At 30.1% G+C, this 17,590-nt stretch overlaps 1 protein-coding gene across 1 annotated transcript in view; it reads right to left on the bottom strand.

Moving 5' to 3' along the window:
* LOC129231479 (synaptotagmin-5-like) overlaps positions 1-10,666 on the bottom strand; it is a 174,542-nt gene extending 163,876 nt beyond the window's left edge. The window contains exon 1 of the mRNA XM_054865806.1: positions 10,372-10,666. The gene's annotated coding sequence lies outside the window, so the exon portion shown is untranslated. The remainder of the gene's footprint in view (positions 1-10,371) is intronic.
* Between the last annotated feature and the right edge of the window lie 6,924 nt (positions 10,667-17,590).

The following is a 17,590-nucleotide window of genomic DNA, read 5'->3' as shown; positions in this document are numbered from 1 at the left end:
AATTAACCAAATTAATTAATAACTCCGGAACATATTTTTATGTTTTCGCTCCTGAGAAAAACGTCAGCATACGATTAGGAGGGCTAGATATTTCAATTCAACGAATCATGTGCAATGCATGTGCTGAAAAAGTCGTACGTATTTCCTGCATAAGCATTAAATAAATAAAACTAAATTGCACATTTATTTTTGTTTATCTTTCCTTTTGATTCAATGCATTTTCAACAAACCAACTTTAATAGTTCAGCTGAAATCTTTGAATAAAGAGGAACAGGTATAACGGATTACATAGGGGAGGGTGGGCCAAAGCGGGTAGGTTTTCGAAGAATGCTCGAAAATGGTATTTTTTCTATTTTTATCGCAATAATTTTGGTTTTATTTCCTAGCAGGGTTCTTGAACTTCAAAAGAAAAAGTGATTTTTCTATTATTTCAAACCCAATATTTATTTATTATCAAATATTACAAGCACTTGAAAAACCCACTTTACCCTACAAGGGGGCCCAAAGCGGGTAAACTTAACTCATTGTGATTTCGTACATTTGCCAATCAAATATGAATTTATAAATGATTAAATGAAATGAATAGCTACCTGCCATTATAAAAATATATTTAAAAAAGTTATACTTATTCAATTTAAAGTCAGTACATTTGTTTATAAAGTATAAAGAAATAACTGATTAAATTAATAGACTAATTAACTACCATCATAAAAAGTTACTTTTTAAAGTTATACGTATCCAATTGAAATAGAAAATCTAAGTCAGCACATGTGTCAAGAAATCATAAATAAATACATGATTAAATCCTATGCCCGCTTCGCCCAACCCACTTTGACCAAAAGCACGTTTTTTATTTCAGTAATTATAACCTTAAATTCATAATTAAAAAAAACGGAATGACAATCGTAGTTTGTAGGTGGAGGGTGTCAGAATAACGTAATATAATTGACAATCAAAAAAATAAGCTGGTCTTCGACTAATCACAAGTTACAAAACTTCATTTTTTTTTTTATTTTTAGAAATGCATCTTTTTTTTTTATTTTAAGCCTGGTTGCGCCATGCTGCTTCACTGCTTCTTCAATGGGACTGATTAAAACTCGAAGTTGTTCGGGTAAACACGACATACGTATGCATCAATGCTGACACACCATGCGGGGGCATACGAAGGCCTACCCGCTTTGGGCGACGTACCTGCTTTGAGCCACCCTCCTCTAACTGTAACATATTTGTAAAAAAAAAAAAAAATAATGAGTCAAATTCTTACTAAATTGCAAACATTATAAAGATCGTATAGTTATTGTAGAACTTGTTGTTGTAACGACGATAACTAAAGCAAAGTTGGATTATGTTAATGTTAAAAGCGTTTTAACGGTATGCTAAACGAAATAAAAAAAGGAGCGCCTATTATTTACCAATTTTGACATTTATTGCATACATTCGTGTGCACAATACAATGTGAAGCGCAAACATTGAAGCAAAATACTATTAATTAGCTGCGACAATAGTTCACAAGCTTATAAAGCACAATTTTTCTTTTATCTTCAAAACGAGCCACTCCACTCATAAACGAGTATCTTCAAGCAATCCTTTATCTTAATTGATTTTCGTGTAAGACACACAGGTGGCAGATTGGATTTTTGAGGAGTTTTGTATATTATCATTGCATCAAATTTTCGAAGTGATGTGTCATTTTCATACTATTATTTCACTTTCGATTTTGTTATTGCTTTACATTTAATTTTCAATTGTATTTACAATTACTTTTTTTTTCTTTTTAACGACGCAACATTTTGGAGAGTTTTAGAGAGTTATATTGAAACCGAAGACGCTTAATTTTTTTAGGTTAAACGAAATATGAGTCTTTTTAATTTTCTTGCTTGTTCAAACGTAGAAAACGTTTTTGAAAAGACTAAAACAAACAGCAATTTAGTAGCTAAAACATATTTCAACTCCGTTATTTAAAATGTTGCATTAAAATGTTGATTAAATTTGAGCAAAACCAAACCATAGTTACTTTATTCTTTAAAACGAGTTTATTAACTAGTAAACTGAAAAAAAATGCCTCACCCACGCATATCAGTGAAAAATACAGTATATTTTTACAACTAAATATTTCTGATTGTTATGTGCAGTTTTTCTTCAAAACCGTTTAGCGTGACTCGGTATAATTCCTTATCAAAAAAATGCAAACATCCATTCATCCAAGGCAGAATTTTAATTATTGACCAATTAGACAAAGTCCATACAATCTTGGGCATTTCCATATTGCAATTATTTTTTAAGATAATGAATTTTTAAAATAGTTATATAACAGTTCTTTATGAATAATACAATAGGTGAAATAAATAACCCCCAAAATCTTAGTTAAGTTGCAGCCAAGGTAATAAAAAAAAAAATATATAATAAAATAAATAAATCAGATTTTTAAAATCTACAAATATGTTTGAATTCTGTTTAATTATCAACTTTTACTTTCTTCCATATTTCTTAGTATTTTTAGTACTTTGATAGTGAATGTTAACCATGAATGTGAATGTTAATGAATGTTAACCATTACCTAAAGCTGAAATTATGTAGGGGAGACCGGAGCAAGATGACTACGTTAACAATTTTCGTTGTTTGTTAATTTATTTTTAAGTACAGTTAAATTAATTATACTTGAGCTGTTAGAGTAGTCCTGCAAGATGACAAAACTGAAAAAGGTTGAACGTATTTTATGTTTTGAACATGTTACCTCGTTTAATAAATTATAACTGTGTTTTTACATCTTACAAAGTTTCAAATTAAGAGTAATACATTGTAACGTAATGTTGAAGTATTAAGTTGTGCAGCTAACAATAGACTAATAAAAATGCCATTTTTATAATTGGAACATTGCTCATGCCACTACTCTCGGCATTTACAGTACTGGATCCATTCTTTTGTTGGATGGTTACAATATTTTTCTGGACAATCAGAGCATATTATAACACCATCCTTTAAAGTTGCTGCAACTGGATTGCTTGGCATGATTTGTACAGATTTGGACCTACAGGAACTTAGATTGAGTTTTTTTACTCTTTTTTAGCTTCACGAGTTTATTTTCCCTGTTTTTTTTTGATACTCCTTTTTTTCCTTACATTTTGCGCCGTGTTCTGACATTTCTTTGATGGGTCTGTTTGTAAAAATGTTTGAGCTCAGTTTTCTGCTTTTTCTTATTTTTTTCTCACATTGTGTTGCTTTATGCAATGCATTGAAATCAGAACATTAACAGGCTTCTTTGGTGCATTGGAATCAGCATTTTTCATAAGTTCTGCTTCGTCTGGAGGGTTTGTAGTTGGTTTTCTACTATCAAGGCCTAAGGATTAGCACTATTATTCTCAGTTTCATTACCAACTAGCTCGGCATCTTGCCCCGCGTTTTGGCTCGTCATCGTGCCCCGGACTGCCTGTTTGAACGGATTCTTCTCCATTGCCATAAAATAAGGCGATTAATTGACATTTATTGATGATAATAGGTGGTATTTAAATTAGGTTACTCATAAATACTAAAGAGACACGAGAAATCTTATCTGTATCTGTCGCAGAGCTTATTTATATATGCATAAAAGTTATAACGTGGCAACGGCAAGCAATCAGAGCTTCAGAACTAACACAAATATGGCGATTTCAGCATCTCTATACTATTTCTGAGCGATCAGTGGATAGGAGAGCGTGTAGGATCCAGTTGATGCTGTTACCTAGTAAGAAACGGAAAAATTAAGGCATTCGTCATCTTGCCCGGCTCGTCATCTTGCCCCGGTCTCCCCTACTTATTAGTTGTGGCTGAACATATGAGGCAGATAGAAGCAAAGGGATGTAAGTGGAAAAATTTTAAATTTGGGGATAACCAGTGCAAATGGTAGATGAACCTCTCCTCTGTCTTGGGACAAGAAATAGATAGTCTTGGCAACTGCTGCTGCACAGCATGATTTAGAAAAAAAAAAACCCTGAAAGCCTTCATAGGACCTTATCTTTAAACGAGTTTTACTCAAAACTTTATAAAGTCCACTTATATCCCTTTCCTTCTCACTGCCTCATACATACTACAACAAATGAACATAATCAGCACTTAACACGGTAATAAATAAGTATCCCATCTATAAGTGGCAACATTTGATATAACTTTATTGCAATTAACTATCATATTTACAATAGATGGGAAAACAATGATCAAAAGCTAACCCTTTGTTTAGATAACTGGAAAAATGTAACACAAGTAATATAAATTAAAGAGAAAGAAGGTTATCTTTGTAAATATATACGTATTTCGGAACCCATCTTGGAATCAACAAATTTAATAAACAATTTAAATTATGGATACTGTTATAAACTAAATAAGATAACATAGCAATGTAAATGTAGCCATGCTGAGGTAAAGTGTTCTAGTACTCCAGGCAATGTTTCAAAAATTTGTTTTTTATTTATTTATTTATTTATTTATTGAAATAAAAATTTGGTGATATTTACTACAGAAATGTAGTGGTCAGGAATTATACCAAGTCATCATACTGTATTTTTACTGGGTTGCTCAAACAAAGAAAATGTCGATTAAAAGCCAGTAGTTTTACCGATAAATTTTCCCCGGATCTAAAAGAGTTTTAGTTTGTTGTTACATCTAAAAACTCTTTAAAACTGCTTAATCAAAGCGATTACAAATAGCCGATGAAATGAAGGCGTTCTATGGAAGATAATCTTTAAGTACTTAATTAAATTTGAATATTTGTAAATATCATATTTTTTACATGTAAGACGGTTTATTTGCTTTTAATTTCTAAATACAGCGTTAATTTTAGTTATTTATTCAGTGCTGTTACATGTGTAATAAGAACAACCATTTACATAACAGTAACTTTTTATATTATCTAAAAAGCAATGTCATAAATTTTGACGAAAAATGCGTTATCAAGACTCAATCGAATCTATTTTTTTTAATGAGATTTCTGTCAAGAGTTTTGGATGGTCTATTCTATGGAGTCATCGTATTGTCTAAAGACGAAAGATTATTAAGTTATTGAACATCTTTTTCGATTCCGTGCCGAAAGAAAAGTTGCTGTGATCAAAGTCAGAGACCAACCAACAACATAATTATTTTCGGTTTATCTGCACACATGTCTTATCTTTTTCTTCGAGCTTGAAATTTATCCTTCATTTCATTTTATTTTGGCAGATCAAAATAGGTCCAATTTTTGATATCTTCAAAATTTTTCTGTGGTTCTTAAAGTATTAAAGAAAAATTATTATTTCGTTCAATACGTTACATATATATATATATATATATATATATATATATATATATATATATATATATATATATATATATATATATATATATATATATATATATATATATATATATATATATATATATATATATATATATATATATATATATATATATATATATATATATATATATATATATATATATATATATATATATATATACTTTTAACTCATTTATCATATTAATACCTGAATGAAAACTTCAGTAGAAATAAAAAGAGAACGTTTTCTTATGGGCTCATTTATTCAAAATGTTAGCTTTCTTGAAATTACAATACGTTTGGCCAGTATCACTTTGATATATTTTATTTAACAATGGCATTTTCATCCTAAGCAAAAAACCTTTATAAGAAGCAAAAAATTTTTATAATTATTTCACCAAATAAATAGATTTATTTTAACCATTTTCTTTATTTTATCTAATTTTAAAGAAGAAATCATCTTAAGAAGAAATGTTATGTATAGCACATTAGTTCAAAATTCCAGGGGGAAGTTTCGTCTTTTTACTTCCTTTTACAAAAAAGGAAGTATTGTATTCGCGAAAAAATTTTCACTCAAAAATCGCCCTTAATTTCCATTTTGCTCACCCCCAAATGAATGTTGAGTTTTTTTTTCGATTCGACCACATGCGGAAAAGTGCCTAAGAATGTATAGACACGCGAAATATCCATTTTGACCATCACCGAGGTAATTACAACGACTTTTCTCGTGACGTCTGTATGTATGTGCGTATGTGTGTATGTGCGTATGTGCGTATGTATCTCGCATAACTCAAAAATGGTATGTCCTAGAAAGTTGAAATTTGGTACATAGACTCGTAGTGGGGTCTAGTTGTGCACCTCCTATTTTGGTTGCATTCGGGTGTTTCTAAAGGGGTCTTTTGCACCTTTTTGGGGGGAAATCATTGTTAATTTCGATGCAAACTCAAGTGGTGTTATAATTTGGCGGTCACTTGGCGATATATCGCCAGTGTTTTGGTTGCCAAGTTTTGTCGCCAACTTGGCGAAAAATTTGGCGATTTTTTTTTTTTTTTTTAAATCTGCTTTCAATGTGGCCATTGCTAGTGATATTTAAAGAGTTAGAGAGAGAATCCCATTAAAATTGCAATAATAGGGAAATAGCATTAAATTGGTGTAAAAGGAAGTCATGTGATGCACACATCAGCTCGTTTGCTGTACAAGTTAATATTTTATTAACATTGAAAGTTTTTATTGGTGCCATCTTATTTCCGGAAAAGACATATTTTAATAAGAACTCACTTATATTCGTCGAATAAAGTTTTTGAATGGATTTCCCATATAGTTAAAAAAATAATAATCTGTATAATTGCATCTATTGTCGATTAAATTATTAGCAAGATTGGTGAAAATTCTTACCAAAAAGCAAGAGTAAATGCTACCTCACTTAACCCAACAAAATACTTAAATCCGAGAAATACTATTAAAAAAACAGTGATCAAGTAGTCATTTCAGAGGAGTTCTAAGTTTTGAACTGAGTTTTTGCGAAACGACAAAATCAAGGGCGTATGATCTTTGCTGTGATCCATAGATGAATCAAAACTTATCATAACGTATGCAGTAAACGTGTTGAAAAAGCTTGATATTCTGCAAAAGTGCCCAATTCATTTTTCTTCCTTCACTTTTTAACTCATTTTTAACTCTTTAAACAAGGACGGGGTCAGAAACGCAGAGCTCTTATTGTAATGCGCAGTTGAACTGAATGTCGAAACATGATGCGCGAAAAAATATTCACGTAAAATAATCTGAGTGTTTAACTTCAATTTTAAATGATTGCCCATACTAATGTTGTTCGTTGATTCTATGAATGGATATACATAAACAATATGCCGTAACTTGCATTAAGAACTCTTTCGTTTTAATATTTTAATGTACTCTAATGTCCATTTTAAAATCTTGAAAAGTCGGAAATTTTGAGAAAAAAATCTGAAGTGTTTAATCAATTTTTAAAAAAAAAAAGCTAGTTCAGTACTATGATTATCTGCATGGTGGACACAAGACGTATAGAGAGTGATATTTTATTAAATTTAACTAGCTGTATAAAACCAAATTGCGCAGTTTTCAAAAGGTAAAGTAAGTACCGAAAATTGTCTCTTACTCGGTAGCAATCTAATCAAAAGTGTAAAAAATCTTCATTTATTTTTCCTATTTTTTGCTAAAAGAATATTACAGTTTGGTTTTTCTATTTCAAAAACGTAAATGGCTACATATAAATAGTTAAACAACACGATTTTTACACTAAATTAGAAGCTCCTTGTTGCCTTGAAATAACAAGTTAAAATTGCATATTTATGCCTTAAATTTGTCTTAAAACTTTCTTAAAACTGAAGTTTCAAAACAGATGTTATTTCTGATTTTAAAACCGCTGCGAAGTCGCATCCGCTTTTTTCCAAGCATACAGCAATTTCTTTACAGCAGTTTTAGTTGATAAAAAGAAAATTTAGCAAAACATTAAGATCAACGTACAACTAAATTATCATGTGTTTGCTTTTCCTAAGAAGGAATAATATATATATATATATATATATATATATATATATATATATATATATATATATATATATATATATATATATATATATATATATATATACTTAAAGTATGTATTTTAGAGCAAATTTTTGCCCCCACCCTCCTCCACAAACACACAAATTCAAATTCAGCACACATTATCTAATGAATTAGATATTGGAAAAAATAAGAGCTGCATATTTTCATGCAGTGTATTTTCGATCAAAAGATGAGTACATACAAATATTTATTTTCCATTTTTAGAAACATTAGGGACATTTTCGTTACTATGCATATTGCTCAAAAAAAAAGTCCCGTACATAATTTAGATCACTGATTTACCCGAAAACTAATACATAAATATAAATGTACGTAAAATGAAAGTGTTCAATCCTCTGGAACTATACATTTTAACACTTAATCAGAAAAACGTACTACATAAATTGCTGTTTCATACCTACGTATATCATATGGTACATACAAATATAAAATATGTTGAATAAAAATTATCAGCACTTTTTACATCTTTTTAAATGAGATGCAAAGCCAAAACAAAACCTAATATAGAAATTTCTGCTTTGGAACTATTTTGAAATATGAGTACAAAAATGAAGCTTATTGAATCAAAATTCAATTTTTAGACAATATTTTAGTTAGATATCAAAGAGTGAAAATCCTTCTTTGAAGGTTTCTTTCATTAACACCTCTTCTTAGAATAAGTAGAACAAAAACAATTTATCTTTTTCAACTACATATTTTTAATTTAGATTTTAAGTTTAAAAAATATAGCGCTTAAATTTGTTTTAGAATTACCCTAAAATTTAAGCAGACTTGTTTATTGTATAAAATTAGGAAAATCAAAGTTTTCTAACTACATTTTTTTATTTCAGATAGGGAGAAAAACCTAGAATACAAATTCCTGTTTCAGAACTATTCTAGAATACTTGCAGAAATATAAAACATGTTGAATAATTAATTTAATATTTTAAAACTATGTTTTAAAGTTATATATAAAGTCATAATAACCTCATACGGGAATTATACTTTTAAAGTGTCCTAAAATGCAGGTGGAATAAAGATTTTCCAAAATGTTTCCACTATATCTTTTTGATTAGATACAAAAACATAAAATATAAAGTTGGAATTTTCGTTCTAGAGCTGTTTTTAAATGTGCGTAGAAATATGAAGCACATACGGGCGAAAAGTTCAAAAACTTAACTATCTTTTTAACTTAAATTCTCTCTAGGTTAATTTAACCGAGTGAAAATTTCTGTTTCAGAGCTGTTCCGTAATGCATTCAAAAATGTAAGGAACATAGAATGAACCTTTTTATAACTTTTGCGCCATATATTTTTGATTGAGACGCAAAGAAAAACTTAGTATAAAAATTTATGTTTTAAAGCCACTCAGAAAAGTGAATAGGATTATGAAGTACGTTGGATAAAAAACTCAATATTTTTAAACTACATTTTCATTTGGTTATGATTTAATGTCAGCAAAACCTGCTGCGGGAAATCATACTTTTGAAAATTTTTAAAACGTTCGAGCGGAATAAAAAAAATCTATGTTTTTCTACAGCTGTTAAATTTAGATTCAAATTCAAAACAATAAACTTTGAAATATCTGTTTTAGAGTTATTCCAAAATGTCGGTCCACAGACCAAACACAAAGAGTAATCAAGTTCAATATTTTGGAACTAGTTAATAATTAATGATATTGAATATTTTTTTAATTAATGTTTTAAGTGAGAAGAACCCGAAAAGGAAGTTTTTGTTTTAGAACTATTCTGTATTCTCTACACAAAAATGAAAAACAAATGAACACAAATTTTCATTATTTTGCGTGCTATATCTTTTTTATTAAGAACCAAAGTCAGAACTCAATGTAAGAATTTCTATTTTAGAATTATTGTCTGAAAACTTTGTAGAAACTCGCTGGAAAAAATACATAAATTTTCAGCTATAGGTATCTTTTTAATTAAGATTTAAAAGTCAGAAAATCTAGAATTTTATTTAAAATTTTTTCTGAAATTTTCATAATAATACGAAACACGTAGAGTGAAAAAATTTAGCATTTTCAAACTTTATCATTAAAGATTCTGAGTCAGAAAAGTCAGTACATGAATAGCTCTCTTACCAGTTACAATTAGAAACAACTATGAGTAAAGCATTAGTGATACTGTTGACTTTTATAAAATTAGATGAATTATTCTAGAAATTTTCATATGTATTTATACAGTCAAAACTTTTGATACTCATAAAAATTCCAACTTTTATCTTAGGAGAAATTGAACAAGAATGGAAATCATTACCACATTTAAACAATATCCTTATTTAAGTAAAATCAATAACGATAAATATTTAACTGAATCTTGATAAATATTTAAATAAGTTCCAAAAGAGAAGTGATGTTAATAAGAGTTTATACAAAAAGAACAATAGTTAAGCACATTAAACCGCCATTCCATGTAATAAAAATACATATATTTTAACTTTAACCTATTAGTTTTAGAAAACGAATATTGAGTAAAAAGTTCTTACTTGAATTGAGTTTTGTTTGCTTGCAGGACAAACAGTCATCATCCAGTTGAGGAAAGTCAAACTCTCCTCAACATTTCGAACTCATTATCGCCCCGTTAAAGAACTTATATCAACTTTACAACTTAAAACTATTTTGACCCGGACCTTACCGACAGCCGATGAGCAACTTAGAAGTTGCCTATGACTACTCTCGTCATTGTCAGTTTGTTTTTATTTTTTTGCTCCGATTTCAGTAGTGTCCACAAGGGAGAGGATTCGGACAGCGAGTGTCGCGCAAGGTGCCTGGAGGACGTTCTCAACCCCCGCTTGCAGACGATGCTGTGGGATGATCAGAGCCGGCGAACAACCACTGCGCAGTGATCGGCTGATTGTGGGCGCCCACTGCCGGTATCAGTGAGAGTCTACGGCATAAGGGCAACAGGTTGTTTTCTAAATCCTTATTTAAGAGAATTTGTTGTATTTTTTGGAGAAGAGTAAGTGACGCAACTAACATTTTCTCTTGGAGAGATGGGGAGATTCACAAGAGGCCTTACACGCCTAGTGTAAACATTCTAGGACTGGCAATGTGACTCAGGGATCTCTCTCTCTCTGTGTGGGGGGGGGGGTAGTTCCTAACCCGGTGGTTGTGCTTCAGGGAGGAGGTGGTATAATTTATATATATATATATATAAAAAAATCTCTGTTTTCATTGAACAATCACAATGTATGTTTTTCGATATCCGTTATACAGAAACGTCCGTTTAGCCAAGTTTGTGCCGTTCCAGCTCCATATTTCTACATAAATATAAACAGAATCCATCACAGAACCAAAGTGAATTCCGGCGGTAACGGAAGGACAGTTTAAACAGAAAAATCCATGTATTTATGTTTGTGAGCCAAAAAAAAAAAAACATTTTCTCAATAATTGATCCATAGACTTTTGTACGCATAAAAACAAAATGCTAAAAAAAGTCAAAGCTATGTATTTATTGGTAGTAACTTTTTATTAAATTCAAATTAAAAAAACGGTGACGGAAAAACCTTTTGCGGACGTGATTTTCCCTCTATCATATTTTCCTCCAGCTAATTTATAAAAGAGAAGCTTCTGAAAAAAAATAGAGCTCTTACAGGAGTGTTTAATTATTATAATTTAACCTCCATTTTTTAAAATAATTATTTTAAGCATAAAAATTACGTACTTGTTAATGGTAGTAAAAGGGCAGTAATGGAAAGACAAGAAATTACAAAGTAATGAAACTTGATAAATTATAATTTACAATCCTCTGTTCAGTTACTAAAGCATTCTAAATGTACAATGCAGCCTTGTTTCTGAGCAATCTGTTATAGTTTTTTGATACTTAAATATCTTAATAATCTGATCAGAGTCGATAAAACATTGACTTAATATTACTCAGGGAACATAAAAATCATTCCCACATTGTCATGCTTTCTCAACATTTTTCTGTTCCTTCATCTTCTTTATGAAGTACCTGACCAACATAATTCTTAGTTGCTTTTTGAGATGGGAACGGTCTGAAAAAGAACGGAAATTTTGATTAAAAAACCAGTTTTGTTCCGAAGGAGTTTATTTACATTCGGGGAAAAATGAAAATTTTGATTTTTTTTTTGCACAAAATAACGTATTCAAAAATATAATTTGTTTACATTTCAATATATTTTATTCTTAAATATTTTTTTACATTCAATATCCTACATGAGAGCTCAAACTTTGATAATGCTAGCTGTAAAATTATTGAATTTATCTGTGCATCAAAGTATATTTGGTACTGCATTTTTCTTTAAAACTGTAAATGTGTACACAAACAGTATATGAATAACAAGAATTAGGGAAAATGTATATATATGACCACATGCATGTAACTGCATGTAACAAACTATTTATAAAAAAAGAAAAAAAAAAACATTATTTCTTTAAAATCTCAAATTAATGAAAATAAAAAAAAGTCAAAAAGTTATTTAACAGTTTATAATAATCTAAACCGTTTCAAAATTAACTGCGAAATGTTGATTAGACTAATTTGGACAGTTTTAGATGTTTTCAACTAAGAAATCTACTGGCAGTTTAAAAAAAAGATTGGCTTCTTCAATAGTAAAAGTCTTACACATATTTCTAAGAAGGAAAAACAATATAGACTTCAACTGAACCTTTGTACCTTTTTTAATGGTTTTTGCTGTTCTGTGTCCTATTGCTCCAATTTTAAGCATCTTAAACTTTTATTGTGGATATTTAGATTTGTCGTACCAAAATGATTTTCACTCACTTTGCAATTTTTTAACATAGTTTTTAACTATTTTCATCACACACAATGGTAGAAATAAAAATCGTGAAACATTATTTTTTTTAGATAAAACACATTTTAAATGAACGCACACATAATTTTTGCATAAATATTATTTATATATGTCTTGAATCTGACTACTAACTTAAAACTAGTTTATTTCCTTCTAATATTCTAAAAGTTTAACCACCATCAGCGTGTAGATAAATGTCCTTCCGTTACCATATTTTCTGTATTTCCGTTATCCCCATATTATTCAGTTATCCCCACTGTCTATACCAATTAATATTACAAATGTTTCTCATTGATAAGGAAAACAATTCTGCGTTGCAAACAAAAAATTAGTTTCTGAACCAAATAGGTTCTTGGTGAGGTAACTGAGGTGTAGTATTTTGGACATTCAAAGTGTCACTTAAGTAATTGACCTATTTAATGTTTGAAATAAATTCTGAAGTTTGATTAGATACTTAAAAGATAAAAGTTAACGTGCCTATTATATTCTGATAAACAAGTTTCTTGAGTTTACAATACGCAAAAAGATAGAGATTTTCTGCTCTGTAAAAACACCAAGAGTAAAATTGATTTTCCCTTGATTTTCTGAAAGTAATTAAATTAATTCAGAAAATGTGTTGGAATTCAAGAAATTCAATTACTTCTGGAGAAAATGATATATGGCAAGTAACCAAATATTATTTATTAAAATTCAAGTGTCATGTCTGCTTTTTTCCTAGAATTCGCCCCGATAGAATTCTCAGACTTTCGTTAAGGTTATTAAGTTTCATCTCTTACAAAGCTTCGTTTTTCTACTTATTAATGAAATGTAATTTATTTTTTGACAAATAATATTCAGAAAGATAATTAATTCTTGTTGTTGTTAGATCTGTTCGTTTTTTTAACTGATTGAAAAACAATTTCTTACATTCGTGAAAAGAAAATGCTATACTGAGCTAGTTTTGTTAATTTTCCATGAATTTTAGTACTGTTTGCAGTCTTACGGTTATACGATATTTTTAAGTTTTAAACTGTTTGCTGTTCCGCCAAGTTGATTTTGTCTCTCATCCATAATCTCACTTATTTTGAATTGAAAAAAGGATTCCTTGAAACACCGAGACAGGTGTATGCAGTTCTCTGCAAATTTGTGCAATTTAACGTTGTAGTATGCGTTTTTTTTATTTTTGTGCATAAAGGTATTTCTTTATTCAAACATTGAAATGTTACACGTTTATTTCTTTATGAACCTCACATTCAGAGCTGTTTTACTCTTGAAAGTAAATAAACTTTTAAAAATGTTTTTCACTTTCCGTCAGCAATAAACAGAAACTTTGTTTAAAATAAGGCAGTGCGAAGCAAAGAGATGTATATGTATATTTTCAACACTGTAAAAACGATTCAGAAACGTTCCTGGAAAATAATTGCCAGCTGATATGCCCAATTTCTGCCAGTAACATTTCTTACAAAAACCAGGAACGTTTTCCGATACAAGTGAGTAACCTTCCTGAAATGCTGGGAAATATCCCCTCACTGTAAAAACGATTGAGAAACGTTCCTGGAAAATAATGGGCAGCTGATGTGCCCAATTTCTGCCAGTAACATATCTTGAAAAAGCCAGGAAAGTTTTCCGATAAAATTCAGTAACCTTTCTGAAATTATCATGGAAGCTTCCTGAAAAACTCCGAAATCTTCCCGTTTAAGGCGAGTTGAGCCTCTGGTAGGGATAAGGTAATAGCATAGCACCTTCCTGATTTATCAAGAAAGTTCCATAAGCAGTAATGCAAACATGGCCAACGCTAAGCAAGAATTGCAGGTAAGAAACGAGAATTTTACTCGCCTGCAATTCTTTCAAAGCAACGTAGTCCATATTTATTCGCCCCCATGGACAGGCCGTAATTGAAGTGATGCCGATACACTTTATAAATACGCTCAGTTAATCTTTAAACTGGGAGCTAAAAATATGTTTCACAACAGTAAGAAGCCTGCATTCGTGCAACTTTTAGCATTTCAGGAAACTTTTTGAAAAAGATCCTTGATTTTTCCAGGAAGTGGATAAAAACCGTTACAATCCCGAAACGTTACACGGAAATAATCAGCAACGTTTCGGAATTTTTTTACAGTGCTGTTAAAGCCAGTCGTGAACCTTCTACAAAAATTAAATAGGTTTAATGCATTTGATTAGAACCTTCCTGGTTTACTAAGAAAGGTCCAGAAGCATTACCGCGACCAGGGCCAAAGCTGCGCGAATAATTGCAAGCAAGAACCAACCATATTTCTTGCCTGCAATTCCTGCCTCGCAAGGCTGCAGCTATCCAGTGACTTATTTGCTCCCATTGGGAGTTCAGTCAATCTGGACGTGCCGTGATCAAATTGATGCCGATACACCTTATAAACATGCTCAGTCATTCTTTAAACTGGTAGCAAAAAATATCTTTCACACCAGTGAAATGTCTGCATTCGTGCATCTTTTAGCAATTCAGGATACTTTTTTGCTAAGATACTTGATTTTGCGGGGAAATAGGTGAAAACCTCTGAAATCCCGAAACGTTCCACGGAGATTTTCGGAATTTTTTTACAGTGAAGTTTCAAGTAAAACGAGTTTGAATTTGCGCTTTAAGGTATGCTTTCACAGAAAAGTTTTTTAAATCATGCTGTACAACATCACCTACCAAGGCTACTAATACTATATCTTTCATTAAGACTCAGTAGAGGTTCCCTTACCGTTTGTACTGGTTATCTCCAATTTTTTAGTTTTGCCACTTACATCCCTTTGCTTCTCACTGCCTTAAAGAGTCATTTAGTGTATCTTTGAGCCATGCCGGTAAACTTTGCACCACTTCAAAAACTTTTTTTGGTGCATTCAAATTAAAAAAAAAAAAAAAAAACACACACACACAGAAGGAACAGTACTTCATTCTGCTGACGAGGTTCATTTCATTCTTTTGACGAAGTTATTAAATCAATTTGCTGTTCTTTATTTTAGGTATTAATTTCTCAAAATTAAACAAAATCGTAAAGTAAAACAAATTCAAAGTTACTATTCGATAGCTATTTTGAATGACAGTTTTAAGTTTTTGAAATCCTACCTACCTTTTAAAGTAAGTAGCATTATACTCATTTATCAAGGTTTTTTTTATGTATGGTAAATTTCTCAGTATCTATAACTGTTTATTTAGTAATATTTAGTTAATGAATTAAAAGTAAGACACTATAGTTTTTCTCCAGTTTTCAGGTTAACTTTGAGTCAGCTTTAATTTAGGTTCACTTCAAGTTAAAATGTTAATTGAATGGAGATTTGCTTCCCAAAACGTACTTTCTTTACTTCGTTTTATAACTAACACACACAGTCAAAATGATTTGAGAATTACATATTTACTTACTTTAAAAATTTCACCTTAGCCATAGTATATACAGACTGGATCTACCAATAGATATTCTTCAATAAATATATATTTTAGATTCGAACTTAAAAGCTATTCATTGCATTATTGAATATATTATATGTTTATGTTTTGCCCTTATTATTTATCAACTTTACTAAAACTATTCTGTATAAAAGAGTAGTATTTGTTTCTCAAATAACTGTAAATAGTTTTCTTCTGCATTTTTATTTCCAACATAAGAAAATAAATGTTTTTTTTTTTCTAAATATTGATGATTTTTCTCTTTTACTCTTCCATACATGCAATCATTTCGACGGAAGCTTGTAATGCCACCGAAAAAAAACTTGGAAAATTGTAAATGCTTCTCAATATATATTTCCAATTTAAAGTTCCAGAGTTACAATACTGTTTCCTTTTTAATAATGTATTTCTTAACCCATTTCTTACGTCACTCAAACTTTCCCTGAGTGTCTTGCGAACTTTGGTCCAGGTTAAAAATCAGTTTTAAGTGATGGGATTAATAATCATTATTTCTTAATTTTGGATGTTTAAACAATACTTAAGAAGTTATGCCACACTTTATGCCAAAAGATGCAACAACCCTATTAAAATCATCGAGAGGTGGTTAAAAGTCGAGAACATATGCGCAAAGATAATTGATAACTGAGTGTATGTTAAATCGCATACATATCATTAGATATCTCTAGCTAGTATTAAGTAAAACGATCATCTGTACTCAACTTACACTCAAATGTTGTGAAATCGGTTATTGTATTATTAGATATCATGAATTTTCAGTCAGTTATGTTCTGCAGCAATTTGAATGCGGGCATTTTTTTATTCTATTCAAATAAAAAGAAAATGTGTAATATTTTATTAAATTACATACACCTCGTCGGTAATAGCTTATCATCAATTTTAATGAGAAATAGTGAATTCAATAGAAAAGCTAATTAATGTAAAACTAAAGTTATCTGAACATCTGATGAGATTCCTCGTGCCATTTTCAAATGATAACATTATTGGCATCCACATTTAATCGTGTTTGAGTGCTGTTAAGTATATCGATATATTTCTGTACTCTTAAGATGATAATAGTCATCATCAACATAAAGAATATATAAAAATGCAGGTAACTAATTCTTCTTGATTTATTTAAAGTATAAAAATATTTTGCAATTTAATTGCTTCTTAAAAAATGAAAAAAGAACGAAAAACCTTGAATGTCATTACTTTATGATTTTTTTTTCAAAGTAAATACACACATTTTACACTGTCAAAATTTTGCATATTCTTGAAAGAAAACTTTAAAGTTTTAATTGATGTATGGCAAAAATTAAAGGTCGCAAGATTAAGGAAATACCTAAATCAATCTCCAAATTTTTATTACACGTGAAATAAATTTTCCTATAGGAATTTCCATTTTATTTGTTTATTCTAAAGTACAAATAACCCATGTGTTTCAAATTATTTTTAAAGAAAATACTTCAAAACTTTAATATACTGCTTGAAGCGAAATAAATTGTTTATTCATTTTTCCTAATAACTTCTTCACAGATTTTTTTC

Source organism: Uloborus diversus, chromosome 10 (assembly GCF_026930045.1).
Source record: "Uloborus diversus isolate 005 chromosome 10, Udiv.v.3.1, whole genome shotgun sequence".
NCBI lineage: Eukaryota > Metazoa > Arthropoda > Arachnida > Araneae > Uloboridae > Uloborus > Uloborus diversus.
This window is presented reverse-complemented; position numbering and strand designations above follow the sequence as displayed.